A 15679-nucleotide genomic window follows, 5' to 3' on the forward strand; every position below is an offset into this window, starting at 1 on the left:
CAGAAAGGTGTCGACTCAGTTGCAGGTCCTGTAAAGTCTTCTTCCAGATTACGGAATGGCACCTTGTTGTTAGAAACAGTCAGTGCTCTCCAGGCACAAAAATTGCTGCATACTTCACTGCTCCACACCTTCCCTGTCCGGATTGAAGCGCACCGCACTTTAAATTCCTCATGTGGAGTCGTTTATATATGCTCCCTCGATGGATTGTCTGACAAAGAAATTCAGCACTACATGTCTGACCAGGGCGTAACGGCTGTTCATAGAGTTATGAAAAGGATTGACACGAACATCATTCCAACCCGCACTGTCTTCTTGACATTTGACAAAGTTCAACTCCCATCGGAAATCAAAGCAGGCTATGAGATAATTTCCGTTCGCCCTTACGTCCCAAACCCTACGCGTTGCTATCGGTGTCAGCGGTTCAATCACACCAGCCAGTCCTGTTCCAATCTGGCCAAATGTGTTACGTGTGGCAAGGATGCCCATGAGGGTGCTTGTCCAGCTCCATCCCCTCGCTGCATCAACTGTATGGGTGACCACGCTGCTTCCTCTCGAGATTGCCCCATTTTTAAGGACGAAAAGCTCATGCAGGAAATCAGAGTGAAAGAAAAGGTGTCGACCTTTGCTGCTCGAAAATTGTTCGCCAGTCGACAGCCCACCGTGCCTCAGACAAGAAAATACAGCACTGTCCTTGCTTCTCCTCGGCCAACAAAGGAGGTGGCCACGCAGACTTGTGACCTCACCTTTAGTGCCACGGTCGTCAGATCGGCCAGCGCAAAGATCGCCCGTTCAACCTCACCACTTTCGCCTGCCCACTCTATGGCTCACCCTTCATCGGGTTCTGCTAAATCTCGAGCCCAAAAGTCAGACACCAAGACTTCGAAAAAAGAGCATACTCGTGAAGATTTTTTACGTACCCCAACTTCACAACCATCGGTCCCTCCTTCATCTAAACATCATATTTCCAAGAAGGCTACAAAGAAACCCAGTTCATCTCCTTCTCCGCCAAGGCGTGTCCCATCTACAGCACCACCTGGCGGAAATCGCCCTCGGCCGTCTTCTGTGTCGCCGAGGCGCACTGCTGGCGGCCGATCAACCGGCCGATCGCTGGTGGCAGGAGCTGCTCCTGAACTACCTATGGATCAGGATCTTCTGCCTTTGGCTGAATGCCATTCCATGCTGTCGGTCGCAAGCTCTGAGCAGTCGTTGAGTTGACGGCAACCTTGGTCACATTCCTCCATTTTCTGTTCACCCTATGTCCATTATCCACTGGAATATCCGCGGCATTCGAGCCAATCGGGATGAATTGTCGATCCTCTTACGATCCTACTCGCCGGTCATCTTCTGTCTTCAGGAAACAAAGCTGCGTCTCCATGACCGCTTTGTTCTCCCTCATTTTCAGTCCGTCCAATATGATCTCCCCTCTGTTGACAGCACTCCAGCCCATGGAGGACTCATGATTCTTCTCCATGATACTCTCCATTATCACCCAATCCACTTAAACACTTCCTTCCAAGCTGTCACCGTCCGTCTTTCCCTTTCTGGATACACGTTCTCCCTTTGTACTGTATACATTCCATCGTCCACGCCAATGGCACGAGCTGATCTCCTTCATCTTCTTGGTCAGCTTCCACCCCCCTACTTGCTGGTTGGGGACTTCAATGCCCACCACGTGCTTTGGGGATCTCCACATCCTTGTCCACGTGGCTCACTATTGCTAGACGTCTTCCACCAAGCGGATCTAGTTTGCCTCAACACTGGGGTCCCTACATTTTTGTCTGCCTCCACGATAAATTTATCTCATTTGGACCTTGCGGTCAGTACTGTTCCGCTAGCTTGGCGCTTCGAATGGTTCACCCTCGATGATACACACTCGAGTGACCACTTTCAATGTGTCCTTAGACTGCAGCCTCAACTGCCATATATGCGTCCACGACGCTGGAAGTTTGCCCAAGCCGATTGGACACTTTTTTCGTCTCTAGCGACATTCGATGACCGTCACCTTCCCAGCGTCGACGATGAGGTCACACATATTACCGACGTCATTATTACAGCTGCGGAACGTTCAATACCACGCACCTCCGAATTGCCCCGGCGCCCCCCAGTTCCTTGGTGGAACGAGGCATGCCGTGACGCTATACGTGAGCGGCGACGTGCTCTTCGCGTTTTCTGCCACCATCCTACTTTGGTCAACTGTATCCGCTATAAGCAGTTCCGTGCGCGATGCCGTCGTGTCATCCGCGATAGCAAGAAGGCAAGCTGGAAATTCTTTATTAGCTCATTTAACACCTTCACTCCCTCCTCGGAAGTTTGGAGTCGGCATCGACGGTTCTCAGGGGCGCCTAGTTTCTCCCCGGTCTCTGGGTTCACTGTCGCGCATGATACATTAGTGGACCCCGTCGCAATTTCTAACTCATTGGGTCAGCACTTTGCTGAGATTTCGAGCCCTTCAAATTACCCGCCAGCGTTTCTCCCGAAGAAACGTGCAGCGGAAGTGCGACATCTTGCTTTCTCCTCTCAAAATCGCGAAAGCTACAATACTGTTTTCTCCATGCGGGGACTCCAACATGCACTCTCTTCTTCTCGCTCCTCCGCCCCAGGACCGGATGGTATCCACGTCCAAATGTTGCTGCATTTATCAACCCATAGTCTGCGTTACTTCCTTCGCCTTTATAATCGAATTTGGACCGACAGTACTTTTCCCAGACGATGGCGGGAAGCTATCGTCGTTCCTGTTCCGAAACCTGGAAAGGACAAACATCTCCCCTCTAGCTATCGCCCCATTTCTCTCACGAGTAGTGCCTGTAAGGTTTTGGAGCGTATGGTGAATTACCGTTTAGCTTGGTGGCTGGAATCCCGCAGTCTTTTAACACCTGCCCAATGCGGATTCCGAAAGCATCGTTCTGCAGTTGACCATCTTGTTGCTCTCTCCACTTATATCATGAACAATTTTCTCCGGAAACGCCAAACAGTAGCAATATTTTTTGATCTGGAAAGAGCATACGATACCTGTTGGAGGACAGGCATTCTCCACACACTGTTCTCTTGGGGCTTTCGAGGTCGGCTGCCCCTTTTTCTTCGCGAATTTATGGCAGAGCGCACCTTTAGGGTGCGGGTGAACACTACTCTCTCCCGTACTTTCTCCCAAGAAAACGGGGTACCCCAGGGCTCCGTGCTGAGTGTTGTACTGTTTGCCATTGCCATAAATCCAATTATGGATTGTCTCCTTCCTGATGCCTCGGGCTCCCTCTTTGTGGATGATTTTGCGATCTTCTACAGCTCTCAACGGACCAGCCTTCTTGAACGACGTCTTCAAGGATGTCTCGATCGCCTCCACTCTTGGAGCATCGAAACCGGCTTCCGTTTTTCTCACAGTAAGACTGTTTGTGTTAATTTTTGGCGACGTAAGGAGTTTCTTCCACGCTCCTTACGTCTAGGACCTGTCAACCTTCCGTTTTCAGACGTCGCTAAATTCTTGGGTCTTATGTTTGACAGAAAACTGTGCTGGTCCTCCCACGTTTCCTATCTTTCGGCTTGTTGTCTGCGATCCCTCAACACCCTCCATGTCCTGAATGGTACCTCCTGTGGAGCGGACCGAGTGGTCCTTCTCCGCCTCTATCGTGCCTTAGTGCGCTCGAAATTGGACTATGGAAGCATAGTCTACTCCTCTGCTCGGCCGTCTATTCTTCGGTGTCTCGACTCTATCCACCACTGTGGATTACGTTTAGTGTCTGGAGCTTTCTACACCAGCCCTGTGGAAAGCCTTTATGCTGAGACTGCTGAACCTCCGCTGTCCAATCGGCGAGCAGTCGTTCTTAGTCGTTACGCTAGCCATCTGTCTTCCATGCCTGCTAATCCAGCCCATGACATTTTTTTCGACGCCTCCTTTGATGTAGGGTATGCAGGCCGCCCCTCCTCCCTACTACACCGGGAGTCCGCTTCCGTCAACTGCTCCATTCTCTTCCCTTCCGCTTTCCTAAAACCTTCTTGACAACTTGGGGTACAGCACCGCCTTGGCTCCGTCCCCGGATCTGCCTGCTCCGTGACCTTTGTCGATTTCCCAAGGATGGTACCCCTTCACTTGTTTATCGTCGGGCATTTGCTGCTCTATGTGCACAAATGACGGTAGCCACATTTATTTACACCGATGGCTCGAAAACATCGTTAGGTGTAGGGAGTGCCTATGTTGTTGGCGACACCCCAAATCACTTTCGGCTTCCCGACCAGTGTTCGGTTTATACTGCAGAGCTTTACGCTGTTCTCCAGGCTGTCCACTACATCCGCCGCCAACAGCGGATACAGTACGTTATCTGCTCAGATTCTCTCAGCTCTCTCCTCAGTCTCCAAGCTCTTTACCCTGTGCACCCTCTGGTCCACCGGATTCAGGACTGTCTGCGCTTGCTCCACCTGGGGGGCGTCTCTGTGGCGTTCCTCTGGCTCCCGGGACACGTTGGTATCTGTGGAAATGAGGCGGCCGATATAGCAGCCAAGGCTGCAGTCTCTCTTCTTTGGCCAGTTATTCAATCGATTCCCTTCGCCGATCTACGGAGCGTTTTATGTCGTCGTGTTGTTCTTTTATGGCACGCACATTGGTCGACACTTCCCCATAATAAATTGCGGGATGAAAGCTCTTCCTTGTGCTTGGACCTCTTCCTCCCGAACGCGTCGTCGGGAGGAGGTAATTTTAACTAGACTCCGGATAGGGCACTGTCTTTTTAGCCATCGACATCTTTTAAACGGCGATCCTCCCCCACTCTGTCCCCACTGCTCTCAGCTGTGGACGGTAAGACAGCTTTTAATTGAGTGCCCCTATTTTACTCCGTTACGCGCCCGTCTACAGCTGTCGCCTGATATATCATCGATTTTAGCAGATGACACGCGCTCAGCCGATCGCGTTCTCGAGTTTACTAGTGCCAGTGAAATGACGTCAGTCATTTGAAGCTTTTTTTGGGGACAACCAACCCCTTTCTGTAGTGGATTCTTAAGCTTTCCTTCTGCTTTTAGTTTCTCCAATTTTATGACTTTCATTCCCATTGCTGCTGGTTTCCATTTTCGGTTTTTACTGTTTCCTAAGTCATGGACCGGGCGCTAATGACCATAGCAGTTTTGCGCCCTAAAACCAAAACAAAACAAAAAAAAGACAAGTTTCCTCTTTTATGAGATTCTTAATGAGTCTTTGTACGTTTCATTGTCAACTCAAAGAAAGTTAATGTAATCATCATGTGCTGAGAGTAGTAGGCCTATTTCCTTTAGCCGATATTCATGAGCAAAATCTCTCATTTGGAGCCTTACCCTAGCCAGCATCTTGTTTTCTCCTTCTTCAAACATAGCAAAAAGGTCAGTGCCAGAACTGCTTCGTCTGCATTTGTGGTCATTCTCCCTATTGACAACAAGACGAATGCTTCTAAAGTGATATTACAATGACAAATACTGTATGTGCTTGACAAATCGCTGGGTAAATATGAGAATGTTTTTAAACACATTTTATCATCTATGGGGGCCTAAGTGTTCTGCCAATAAAACACAGTCATTGGTTTGTGCTATCCCAATGAGATCATCTGTGTGCTCATTCCAGTTTGTTTGTAGTTCTAATTTCTAGGTATTTAGTTGAATTGACAGTCTTTAGATTTATACGGTTTATCATGTAACCAAAATGTAATATATTTCTTTTAGTACTCATGTGGATGACCTCACATGTTTACTTATTCAGAATCAATTGTCACTTTTTGCACCGTACAGACATTGTCTCTATGGGAATGGGGTACGATTATCAGTCAAATGCAATAACTATCCCCATTAAATTCCACATAGAGATATATTTCATAGCTAGTCATAAACGTGTACACAGCTTGAGATAGAGAACAGAACTAAAAACTACCATGAAGGTTCAGCAGACCAATCAGAGTCGAAAGATGGTGTTAATCTTGGTCGACACGACCTATCGACGCCACACAGCACCCCCCCCCCCTCCCCCCCACAGTACAGGTATAGAGTACTACTGGGAGGCTTGAGCGGGGGTCATGTGGGCGTTGGCGTCGGTAGTAGTCGTGCGAGTCAGCAGGGGCACGACCAGGATTTCCACCTCGGTTGAAGCGGAGTGTGGAGGCGGAGTGACTGACGGCAGGTCCACCTCATAGTCGGTTAACCAGTGGAGGCAGATGATGCGTCGACCGACCCAAGAGCAGGCATGCAGAACGGCCTGCAGCATGGTGTAGACATGTCCACCCCGTATGCAGATCGAGCCATCCGATAAGATGAATGTATGGATTTCTGATGGATCGCACTCATGGGGGAGGGACAAGCTATGCACCACACTGACATTTAACTGAGTGTTGGATGCCGAGGCCACGGTGTCTGTTAGGAGCACGAGCACCTGGTTATCGAAGGTGATGATCGACACCTCATCCACATGGTGTGGTGGCACGTTGCAGCACAGGTTGGATGTGGGAGAGCAAGTCTCCACAGATTGTGAACTGGTGGCGAAACCCGCACATGGGGTGGATGGCGACGTGCCTGGAAAACCTGCGAATGGTGACAACAAATCATGGGTTGGAGAAAACAGCGCCAAGGGATGTGACAAAGCATTTTCAGGCTCTGCAGCGGAAAAGTCGTCAGGAGGATCTGACTGAGATGGCAGAGTGGTGTCGGAGTCCAAGAAAGCAGGTTTGAGCTGGTGCAATGAAACAGTTTGAGGACGATCTTTAACCATAATGTCGAACATTGCCTTGCCCCGCCAGATTACTTTAAAGGGGCCGAAACAGAGTGATTGCAGGGGTTGTCTAACATAATCATCCCTGAGCGTAATATGGGAGCAAGTGTTGAGTGCAGTTGGCACGTAAGTGTCCAGCGGGGAATGGCTGATAGGCGGGTGTGACCGTGCATGTTTGAAGTGGGTGCACATGCAACTAATGAATCTGGGGAGGGGGGGGGGGGATCCTCACATGCTTGAGGTAGGATAAGTTCTGCTGATAGGACTGGGTTCTCCCCGAAAACGAATCCAGAGATGGTTCCCTGTAAGTCTGGTTTAAAGGTCGAATGGAGACCGAGTAACACCCATGGAAGCACCTCATATCAGAGGCAGTCGTGGCACCTGAGGGCAGTTTTGAGGGTGTGGTGCCACCATTCAATGAAACCATTGCTTTGCTGGTGGTAGGCTGTTGTATGAATTTTTTTAATGGCTCAGATCCTACATAAAATGGTGAACAGGGCAGACGAAAACTGCCGACCTTGGTTGTTGGTGATGGTGGTCGGGCAACTGAACTTGGCAGTCCATGAGGAGACAAAACCCTGGGCCACAGTTTCAGTGGTGATGTTGGGTAGAGGAACAGCTTCCATCCAGCGAGACATGTGGTCGATTGTGGAGAGAATATATCTGTGGCCCTCCGACAGTGGTACTGGACCGATAAGGTCGATATCTACATGACGAAATCGTCCTTGTGGAATGTGGAACTTGCCTAGTGGAGGGGTGGTATGGGGGCCGATTTTGTTGCGTTGACAGGGGTTGCAGCTGTGTGCCCAGGTCTGACAGTCCCGTTTAATATTTTTCCAAACGAAAGGCTTGGATACGAGTCATGTAGTGGCACAGATGCCAGGGTGAGTGAGGTTCTGCAAGGTGTCGGAGGCTTGCCGGCGCAATGTGGGTGGGAGCAACGGCCGCAGGGTGCCGGTAGAAGAATCACACCACACCTCTTCCAAACTGCTGGGGAACTTGGCTTTGGTAAACACAAAAGATTTTTGAGGATCCGTGAGGAGAGCTTGAGATTCCTCGTCGGAGGCCTGGAGAGTCTCAGGTTGGATAAGTCGATGATGTATGAGACAGTATTGATCTGCAAGAAAAAATCAGCAAGGATGTTTTCCGTGCCTTTGATGCAGCGAACGTCTGTTGTGAATTGAGAGACTAAATCAAAGTGGCGGAAACACTGAGGAGGTGGGTCCTCGGGAGGGTTCCAGAAAGCGTCTGCTAGTAGTTTGTGATCTGTAAGGATGAAGAAAGAGCAGCCCTCGACGTCAGGGCGAAAGTGTCTGACGGCTTGATAGACCGCCAGAAGTTCCCTATCAAAATCGGAATATTTCTTCTGAGCTATAGACAGTTTTTTAGAGAATAAATGAATGGGAGAAACCATGTCGCCCTCACGTTGCTGTAGTACTGCCCCCACTGCGATGTCATTGGCGTCAGTAGTGATGAACAACTTGGCCGACGGGTCAGGATGGGCGACTGTCATGGCGTGAGCTAAGGAAGTTTTTAGAGCCTTTAAGGCCTCCAGCATGGGTTCAGTCCAGTGAACTGGTTTAAGGCCTGAAGTCTTGTTTGCCTGACAGCGAGTCTGTCAATGGGGCCTCCACAGCGGCGGCAGAAGGCAGATGCCAACGGTAGTAATTTATTGTACCCAAGAAACGTTGGAGTTCTTTGTAAGTAGCCAGAGGCAGCAGTGACGTGATGGCCTGCACGTGGGATTTGGGAGCCTGTATTTCATCTGTGGAGACAGATTAACCCAAAAATGTGACAGAGGACTGGCACAATTGGAATTTGTCCTTCTTGACCTCAACACCATTGGAGTTCAAGGTCTGGAGGACCTTGTATAAGTGATTTCCGTGTTCCTCACCTGAGTTGCTGAAAATGAGTATGTTATCCAGATATGCAAAGCAAAACTCGAACTTTCGTAGATCGAGTTGATGAAATGTTCCCATGTTTGTACTGCGTTTTTCAGGCCGAACGGTATGAAGTTGTATTGGAACAAACTGAGTGGTGTGATAATAGCTGTATTTGGAATGTCTTCCGGTGCTATGGGAATCTCGTGATAGGCATATTTACAGTCAATCACACTGAAGATTATGGCGCCCAACAACATATGAGTGAAATCGTTTATGTTCAGCGCAGGGTAATTGTTCGTGACGGTACGAGCGTTTAAGCGTCTGTAGTCACTGCACATTCGAAAAGAACCATCGTGTTTGGGGACAGGGTGAATTGGTGAAGACCAGTTGCTGTCCTAATGTTGTAGAATACCTGCTTCCAAAAGTTTGTTAATTTTCTGCTGGGCCATGGACAACTTAATGGGGTTAAGGCGTCTAACCCTGTGCCTAATAGGAGAGCCGGCAGTGGTAATTATCTTGTGTGTCATTCTGTCAGAAACTGAGAACTGCACACGAGACTGAGTAACGTCCTGACGTGAAGTTTTTGGACGAGTGGGGCGTGACGAGGCATAACCGTTAGCATGGTTGGAAAAAGGCAGCATGAAAGTCACATGCTTATTACGTGAGTGCGACGTGTGCTTGTTTGGAGAGGTCGGCTGTGCGCGCAGCACGGAGCGGGTCGAGAAGCACAGCAACTCTATTGTCAGCTCTTGCCTCGGGTATGGGCAAGAGAGGTGTTGGCATCCCGCGGGGAACAGTGATGGCCGCCGCGTCATGTGGATGGCGCAAGAGAGAGGGGGAATGTTTATCAACACGCAGGATGGCTGCCTGCATGGAGGGTGTGGTCATATCGTGCACGACTCTCATTAGAAGCACTGTTTGAAACACAAGGCACTGAACGTGGTGAGCACGTCGGGGGTGCGGTGTCTACTGGACGCGAATCGTCGCATGCAATTAAGTTTCTGGACTAACCTGCTGAGTGTCCGAGCTGGTGTCTGCTGGAGAAACAAGGTTAGGTGGTGGCACTGTGGACTGCAGTTTCAGCAGCGAGGTACGAGCCACGACGAGCTCGTTGTAAGTGTGTGCTGTTCGTTGTTACAGCTTGTCGTTTTCCCGGCAGAGTTGTGCCGCCAAGTCGTATTCTGACAGTAGGTTAGTGACGCTGATAACAATGTTGTCCACGAGGGCAGAGCACTCGCGTACTAACTCACATTTCACAAGAGCAACAGAACATGGAACATAAGTGTGGGAGCACAGTATGAGTATTAGTGGGATGGTGTAGCACTGAGCCCTGAACCATGTTCAGAGAGAGTTTGTAATGGGATTAAAATCTATACCAATAATTGGTTCATCAATGTCAGCAATGTAGAAAGACCACGGAAAACACAGAGAAGAAGATATGTGCACTGTAACTTTGACAGAGTCTAAGATTTGTAACACTGATGCGTTGACAGCTCGCAGAAGTGACCTCGTCGGTGAAAAGGTGGGGGGAGCCATCGATGTAGGTATGATAGACACGTCAGCACCAGTGTCGACTAGGAAAACGAGCTGTGACGAAATGTCAGTCACGTATAAATGACCCCTTGGCTGGGCGGACAAGCAAATGGAGTGCAATGTGTAGGAACGCTGTGAGGTTCCCTGGAGGACTCAGCATCTTTTAGGTCCTGCGGTTGGTTTGGGTGCTGGCAAGGTAACTGGCACTTCTTAGCATTATCGCCGAAAACCTTGTGGTACTAGCAGTACAGATGAGCCAGATGTGGTGGTGGTAACTGCGGCAGCGGAGGAGGCTTGTCCTCGTTGATTTGTTCTGGTATGTATACCGGCACATATGGTGCATGGGCAATCCTGGAATGTTTGGATGGTGGAGAGAGCGAGCAGATACTGCCAGGCAGTGTGGATGTGGAGCAAACTCTGCCTCTGCCAGTAGGCGGCCGGTAAACTAGAGCAGTGGTGCCGACCAGTGGTGAGTGGTGAGCTGGTTGGTGTTGTCGTACCAATGCATACATGCATACAGCTGGTCTGTGATGCGGACACAAGAGCCAATTGACTTGAAGAAGTGCAGTAGCAGGTGAATCAGTAGGTCGGTAGGCAATTTGGCAAACCATACTGCCCACAGAGTGATGTCCAGCATTGTATGCTCACTCACCAGAAACTGAAGGCGGTGCCAGAGTTGTGATGGAGTTCAGTCCCCCAGGTGTTCCTTGTACAAGATCTTGATGATTAATTCTTATGGTGAGCAGGCAAGTCGGTCCATGATCGTTTTCTTCAGGAACTCGTACTTTGGTGGAGGTGGTGGCGAGAGGAATAGATTGCAAATTAAGTCTGAGTGATCACGGAGGTGCGTGACGAGACACATGAATTTAGGGTTGTCGTCCGACACATGATGCAACTCGAAAAGATGCTCAACAAGTGCAAACCATGATACAGTGTTGTCCTCATACAAAGGAGGTAGCTTTGACAGATGACCAGGGGGAGGGGATTAAGGTGGCTTTGGTGTCCCTTAGAAAACCAGCTGGTCCGTGGTAGGAGAGGTCGTACAGCAGACCGGCACAGTATGTGTAGTTGTGTTACTGGCAAGCACATCCGTAGCAATGGCAGGTTGCATTGTCCTTGACTTGTCATGAAAACACGGCGTTGCTGGCAGTCGGTACCATGGGAATGAGCGGTTGCGCAATAAGTGCGGGGGTCCCGTAAACTGGATTGGAGATTATAGGTACTGAATCGAATTAACCCATCCTAGACATAATGCAGAAGGCCAGTGCGGCAGACACAGGCAGTGCTGTGGGAGAGACGAGCAGCTGAGCGACCGAAACCGCGGCCCCCTGCGAATGCGGGTGGGGGGGAAGGAGGGTGTCAGTAACTCATATGACCAAAGTTTAAGTTCTTCTGAAGTGAGCATGGAGAATTGTGCACACTAAAATGTTCTTCATTAGTTTGTAATGTGGCAAAACCGGAACAGATCATGGTTGATAGTGGCCGGATGCATTTTGCAATAATGGCGGTGCTGCACACGGCGTGACAGTAACAGTTGTTGCGCTCCGTTGAGAGTCAAAGTACGTGTGTGAATGTAGATCACTTTGGGAATTATACAATCAAATGTTATTCACTTCCCACTTCACATGCTGGCGAGCACAGTCTAGCAACATGAAACCCAAGTCCATTGGTTGCATTAGCAGTGTAGCACTCAACCATTGTAGAGCGACAAAGTTTGAAGTTGACGTGGCTGGAGATCACGAATCACTGTGAATGTAGAGCCAGCCGTTGGCGAAGGCATGGAGATGTCCGTCGACCATTGTTGTGCTTCCAAATCTTCGAACAAAGCGTTGGGTGAGGTAGCCATGGCGTCGTGTGTATAACCTGTTGATTTACAACACCCAGCACGGAGGTCATGAAAGACGTAGAAACTTTGGGGTCACTAGTATGGGAACAGGGTACGGTTATCAGTCGAATGCAATAACTATCCCCATTAAATTCCACATAGAGATATATTTCGTAGTTTGTCATAAACATGTCCACAGCTTGAGATGCACAACAGAACTAAAAACTAACATGGAGGCTCAGCAGAGCAATCAGAGTCCAAAGATAGTGTTAATCGTGGTCAATATGACCTACCGACACAACATGTCTTAACCCTTTGTTGCCTGATGGTACTTAAAAGTACCAGTAAAGTTTTGACTCTCATTATTTTCTCGTGGTGCAGTTTCGTGATCTAAGAGCCTGTCGGTACCTAACAGTAACTCTGCTCTACTGTTTCATAGATGTTATTATGCAATACATAGACCTCTCTGGCTGTCAGAGCTTGAAATTGTTTTTCGCGCGTTGCTGTGAAAACAGAGGATTGTATGTGCTTGTTTCCATGGTGTTGCCTGAATTTGTGCGCAATTTATTGAAACTTCCTCTGAGTTTTCCAATGTAAGTACTTACCTTCTTTGTTTTTTTTATAATAGTTTGAAGCATTATGTTACAACTGAATGAGACAACGTGGAAAATATAAAGCGGACTTCTTAGTACCGTCAGGTTGTGCGAACACTTTATTGTAGCAACAGTGCGTTACCTCTCACTAGTTGTTCTGTCAAGTTTTCAAACACAGATGGACGAAAATCGTAAAACTGATGGCTACTTTCGACCTTTGAGTGATGCAGAGATTGAAGCAATTTTGTATGAGGACATTCTGATATTACAGAGGATACTGACATCGAAGATGATGACGAAAATGTTAATAATTTTGACAAGGCTTATTCGTGCAATTTGCAAGAGGCAGATTGTGAAACAAACTCCACTTGTTCGGATAATGATGCCTCAGAGTGTTCTTTGCTGTTTACACCTTCACCTCAATGTGAATACTGGACACACAGAATGTGGAGAGACAAACACATAGTAAGGTAAATTTATGCGAATTTAAAAAAAAAATTCAGAAATATCATATTTTGTTAATTAATTTTCTAATGTAAAAATATTTAATATTTATGTGGAATAAAGTACAAGTTATAAAAATTGGAGCATTTTTCTGCGCATGTTGTGATTCTGCCCATGGAGTGTGACGGTACTTCTGAGTACCAGGAGTGAAAAAAGTTGTAAAAAATAAAATAAAATTTTACAAAAAATCCTACCGTCATTTGAGGCCACAATAGCAAAAATTCTGCAAAGAAAATGTTAAAAAGTAAATTTTTTCTTATGTAAGGAAACAAAGGGTTAAGTCATTTTGCTATTACCTTTGATCTACTGATGACTTCACTACACAATAAACAATTGCATCAACTGCAAACACTCTAAAAGGCTGCTCACATTGTCTCGTAATGTTCATGTAGATAACCAACAGCAGAGGGCCTATAATGCTGCCATGGGGAACACCTGATATCATTTCTGCTGTACTCGATGACTTTCTGTCTACTACTACATACTGTGATGGTTCTAAGACGAAATTACAAATCCAGTTACACAACTCACACAATACTCCATAGGCATGAAATTTTAGAAGTCTCTTGAGAGGAAAAGAAATCTATAAATAGGGAATCAATTTGAGATCCCCTGTTGATAGCTATTATTCTACTTGTGTTTCACAATAATGGATTTTTTGAATCCATGACAACTGTGTATCAGTAGACAGTTACTCTCAAAGTAATTCATACTTTTCAAACAAAGCATATGTTCCAATATCCTACAGCAAATCAACATAAGAGATATAGGTCTGTAATTTACTGGATTATTCCCATTTTTGTTCTTGCATATTGATGAGACCAGAGCAACTTTCCAGTCTTTAGGTACTGATCTGCCATTGAGCGAGTGGTTGTACACGATTGCTAAGTATACTGTGAAAGGAATCTGATTAGTATACTATCTGGACTGAAAGCTAGTGATTTAAGCTGCTTTGCTTCACCGAAGTTACTTACTTCTAAGTTACTCAAGTTGGCAGCTGTTCTTGATTCAAATTCTGGAGTATTTACTACTTCTTTGGTGAAGGAATTTTGAAAAACTCGGTAATATTATCAGTAGTATCACACAGTGAAGGTATTTATTGTGTGGCCACTGATGTACTTTACACATGAGCATAATCTCTGTGGATTTTTTGGCAGATTTTGAGAAAGTTTCACTAATCCCTGTATCTGTCATGATGCTGCCTATTTGCTCAGGGTTATTTGTTGCTAAGAGATAAAATAGATTTCGCAACCATGTACACTTCGAGTAGGCTCCTTAAGTAATTGCTCAAAGTAGTTACCATAAAAACCATTTAGTACCGTTTCCAGGGACGTTTTATACCTACCACCTCGTTTGAACAGGTATTTTCAGAAACGCTTGAAGTGTAGATTTGAAGTCACCACCAACTATAATTGTATGAGTGGGATATCTATTCATGGGATCAGTAAATGGAACCAATTATTAACTTATTCCAGTTGTGAAGTATAACCTCTATGCATTAGTAACTCACATGAACTATTTACTTCAATTTTGCTACATGATAAACTACCTCTGACAGCCATGCACACACCTGGTCTTTTGTAAAAATTTCAAATAAACTTATCTCCAGCTTTAGCCAGCTTTTGATACCTATAAATCTCCTCCTCATGCATGGAAGGAAGATTGTGTTTGAAACAGTTAAGTGTGTAGTGCAATATGTGAACTGTGATTGTATTCGAAAACTGCTGTGATAAAAAATACTAGAATTTTATTTTAAACAATGTTGATAAAAGGTGGTGTTTTAGTATCTGGGAATGTGAGTGCTTAAATATGTTAAGTTGTGAATTATTTCTTCTTACAATGATTGAATGTTTCCTCAGTTCTTGGTAGAATATTTTGTACTTTATGAATAAAACTCTCACACCACTGGTGTAATATTATACAATATTTATTATTTGTTACACAAACCAGATTTTTGGCTGTTATGCCGAGTAATAAAACAAGTGAGGTTATTTCAGTGTAAATGTGATTTACAATTATTTAAATAATGGAAAATCAAGGATGGAATGTAACTACATAATACTGTAAGATTATTTAACTAAGACAAAATGTGTGACACATTAACTAATGAACTATAGACAAATTAAAACAGTTGTACACATATAATTTTGTCTTGAAATTGTTTAATACTTACTGTTCCTTACTCTGCCCCTAACCGACCACCTCAAGAATGGGATAAATGGTGCACAATTCTATACTTAGGAAAAGTCTCACTGTATGGAGCCAGAAAGCTTAAATCCAGGAATGTAAGAGCATCATTTCATGTGTGCAACACTGCTGGACACTTTATGCCCAGAGGGATAGACAGTACTCCAGCTTTGGAAAAGAGTGGAATATATAAAATTACTTGTAACTTAGGCAAATTCTATATATGGCCAATATATACCCACCTGAAGGAACAACGCACCGTTGGAAACTTAGAAAAGGAGACCCTACTTTGGCAGACCACCTGCTTAAAGGAGGTCATAGTTACAAGGTGAAACATGAAGTATTACATCACATCCACAAAAGAAGGAAGATGAACTGTCTTGAAATTATGGAATTTAATAAACACATATCCATTAACCCAAGCCTAGTACTGAATGACCAGACA

The sequence above is a fragment of the Schistocerca piceifrons genome, chromosome 8, assembly GCF_021461385.2.
Source record: "Schistocerca piceifrons isolate TAMUIC-IGC-003096 chromosome 8, iqSchPice1.1, whole genome shotgun sequence".
In the NCBI taxonomy this organism is placed as follows: domain Eukaryota; kingdom Metazoa; phylum Arthropoda; class Insecta; order Orthoptera; family Acrididae; genus Schistocerca; species Schistocerca piceifrons.